This window comes from Solanum stenotomum, chromosome 5 (genome assembly GCF_019186545.1).
Source record: "Solanum stenotomum isolate F172 chromosome 5, ASM1918654v1, whole genome shotgun sequence".
In the NCBI taxonomy this organism is placed as follows: domain Eukaryota; kingdom Viridiplantae; phylum Streptophyta; class Magnoliopsida; order Solanales; family Solanaceae; genus Solanum; species Solanum stenotomum.
Window position 1 is genome coordinate 45,188,206 of NC_064286.1, and position 3,988 is coordinate 45,192,193.

General features: G+C 29.3%; 1 pseudogene; it reads left to right on the forward strand.

The window, feature by feature from the left end:
• Positions 1-309: 309 nt before the first annotated feature.
• Positions 310-3,744, forward strand: LOC125865886 (isoflavone reductase homolog; annotated as a pseudogene).
• Positions 3,745-3,988: the final 244 nt, after the last annotated feature.

Consider the following 3,988-nt stretch of genomic DNA (forward strand, 5'->3'; position numbering starts at 1 on the left):
TCCAAAGGTCATTCAATCAATATATAGTTAGTTCTACGATGCTCACATTATCTCCATCAATGAAGTTTATACTTCAATTACCTCATTTTTAGTAGTTTTTATGTTAAAGGTCCCATCTTAATTGAACTTAAGGTTTTCAGCCATCACAATTTTATGTTTTTGAACAACTTCATGCTAGAACGTATTGATTTACAACCTAAAAGCAATTCAAGGTGATATGACTCAAAGATCTTTAATTGATTTAATAGGTCGTGGAACAAGTAACTCTTTATATTATGAGGGGTGCTCAATGATATGAAAGAAGGAAAGGGCAATGTCAGAAGTTGTTGTCCGTTTGCTCTTGAAACATTATGCATGGCCTTACTTATTTTTGGTACTTCCACTTTTTGTTGGTTATATGTCAATGATGAAGAAAAGACAATTGTTCACGAGACACACTCTAGGTATGTTTGGGTGGATACTTATGGTTATGATTTTATAAAAAAAAAAACCATTTTCGTGTTACGAGTAACAAATCACTCTCAATTCGCTTCACTATTACTAAGCTCTCTCTCTCTCTCATCAAAGCTTCTCCATTCAATATGGCCGGAAAAAGTAAGATTTTGTTCATCGGAGGTACTGGTTACATCGGAAAGTTCATCGTTGAAGTTAGTGCTAAAGCTGGTCACGACACATATGTCTTGGTCACAGAATCAACTTTTTCCAATCCTACCAAAGCCAAACTCATCGATACGTTCAAGAGTTTTGGTGTCACCTTCCTCCATGTATGTACATTATTATTTTGTTTTCGTTTTGAAATGCAAGAAGATTTAGATGATCTGTTTGTGGTTATAAAATGCAGGGAGATTTATATGATCATGAGAGTTTAGTGAAGGCAATAAAGCAAGTGGATGTTGTGATTTCTATTGTGGGTCATGCTGTTTTAGTTGATCAAGTCAACATCATTGCTGCTATCAAGGAAGCTGGCAATGTCAAGGTAAATTTATATAATGAGATATTAGCTCTTAATGAGATATTATACATCACTTCAATCTAGGCCATCCAAATTCATTAGTCACTAATTCAATTTCCACTCTCCGCGTGTTATAATTAGGGTCGAACAAAATCTAATTAAATCGCAAATTGAGTCAATTAAAAAAAAATTAATTAGTGATTTGATTTGACTTAGTTTGGTATTGAAAAAATCCCGACTATATATACTTGGGTTGATTTGATTTTAACTAAAAAAAGTCAAGTCAAGAACAAACCAACCTGATATTATATATATAATTTTAAGAATTTATTTTATGCAGAAAAATATTTACTTTGATATAATTTATAAATATTTCTTATATTTTTTTTATATACTTCCTCTGTCCCAATTTATGTGACTTACTTTCCTTTTTAGTCAGTCAAAAAAAGAATGACACATTTCTATATTAAGTAACAATTTAACCATAAAATGTCTATTTTACCCTTATTGAAATGATTTACAACCACACAAATTTCTATCATTCATTTTGGACCACAAGTTTTAAAAGTCTTTCTTTCTTTCTTAAACTCCGTGCCGAGTCAAACTACCTCACATAAAATGGGACGGAGAGAGTAGGTTTTATCTTTTAATTAACCTATTATTTCAAGGTGGAGACTTAGAATTTTGAATAGAGCAATAACGGTAATAGTCCATAGATATGAGTAACTTTGATAAAGCTCAAATTAATATTAATTCTAACAAAAAAATAAAATCAATTCAAGTCTAAGAATGACAATAGTTTTGAATATTTGTTCTTTAGTTTTACATTGGTTTAGACAATTAGAATACATAACCTAATTTTAGTTTTTCTTTAGGGTCGTTTGGTTTGACTACAAGTTATGTTGTGATAAGTTATGCTGGGATAAGTTATACTGAATAAGTTATGTTGGGATTAATTTTTGTTGCTTGTTTGATTTGTCATATTCAAACTTATATTCATTGCATAATTTCTAAGAATAAGTTGTTTGTTTACAAAAATACCCTTCACCTTAGTTAGATTTTTTTTTTTTACATTTTCTATGTAAGTTTTAGTTATTCATTCTTAGAAATAAAAATTTTCATCTTATTTAGCTTAAATATTTTTGGGTGTTCATTTTCATAATTGTGCCGTGTTTTTAAAATTAAAATTTCATCTTATTTAACTTAAAAATAAAACTTTCATCTTATTTAGTTTAAAAATAAAACATTCATCTTATTTAGCTTAAAAATAAAACTTCCATTTTAAGTTTATTAAAAGTAAAAGAAATTTTATTATTAAAGTTATCTACATTTTAATTGATATATAAAACATAATTATTAAGTGAGTAATAAACTATTTATTAAAAATATTTAGTAGTGGAGTGAACATTTTGAGAGAAATCAAAATATAAATAAACATAAGAATTAGGCAAATAAATTCAACTTATATTATATTCATAAATAAAATTTGTATTTATAAAAATGTAATTTTTTAATAGAAAAATATATTATCATAAGAACAACAAATAATTAAGGTTGTGAATGTTATTATAAATGATGTTAATATTCATGAATGTAAAGTGATGTATAAAAATGGGGTTTAAGCAGGGTTGTTTTGTTATTTTACCTATCTAATCCCACGATAAGTTGTCCTGATTATTATCCCATATTTTGTGTCATCATTCATCTCATAATTTTTTGTGTCATCATTCATCTCATATTTTGTGCCATTTTCTTTTTTAAAAAAACACCTTACACAGTTGTATTTTGGTAGGACTAAAGAAATATTTGAAGTATGTTATATGTTTGTATGAATACTTTATCGGAATAACCCAAAAAAATTAATTTAATTTGTTACGGAATCTTTTAAGTAATAATTTTGTTTGTTACATAATTTTTAATAAAGCACAAAAAGTAGAATCAATATTTCTAAGTTTTTACATGACCATGAGTTTTCATTCTTTGATCTATTTACTATTTGAAAATAAGTTTATCTTAATGCTTTTTATTTCAGAGATTCTTTCCCTCTGAATTTGGGAATGATGTAGATCGTCTCCATACCGTTGAGCCTGCTAAAACAACATGTAATACTAAAATTCAAATTCGTCGCGCTGTTGAAGCTGAAGGAATACATTCACTTATGTTGCTAGCTTCTATTGTGCTGATTTTTTTCTTCCAAATTTGGCACAATCTGGACATGTAGTTGGACCTTCAGCTGGTCCACCCAAAGACAAAGTTATCATCTTAGGAGATGGCAATGCTAAAGGTAAACTCTGATTTGGTTCAAAATTTTAATATGAACATGCATGTTGCTATAAATTTGTTTTGTATCTACGTACAGCTGTTTTTAATAAAGGACAAGACTTTGCTACGTATACCATAAAGGCTGTCGATGATCCAAAAGCACTTAACAAAATCCTCTACATCAAGCCTCCACAAAATATAATTACGTTAAACGAGTTGGTATCCTTGTGGGAGAAGAAAACTGGAAAGAATCTTGAAAGAACATATGTACCAGAGAACAAGTTCTCAACAACATACAAGGTATGTAAAACAACATTCATTCTATCCTTAGTGTCAATTCTTGTCTATGAGGCATAACTTGTTGTTTGTATTTCTTGCAGAAGCCTCGTTTCCATTGAATATGGCATTATCGATATCTTACCCTGCTTTTGTGAAGGGTGAACAAACTAATTTTGAAATTGAACCATCATTTGGAGTAGAGGCATCAGAGGTTTATCCTGATGTTAAATATACACCAGTGGATGAGATACTCAACCAGTATGTGTAGACTTCCTTCCGATTAAGGAGCTAATTCCTCGCTTTCTATGATGAATAATAGTTGTTTTCAGATGTAAAACAATTGAGATGTTTCTATATTCTATTTTCGAAAAGTTCCTTTATTCTCAACTAATTTTGTCTAATTCTAGTGGTGCCTACTTTTTAAACAATGGAGTCCAGATAACTTGCTTGCACTTCAACTATTCCATTGATTATATGTTGTGTCCGACCATTTAA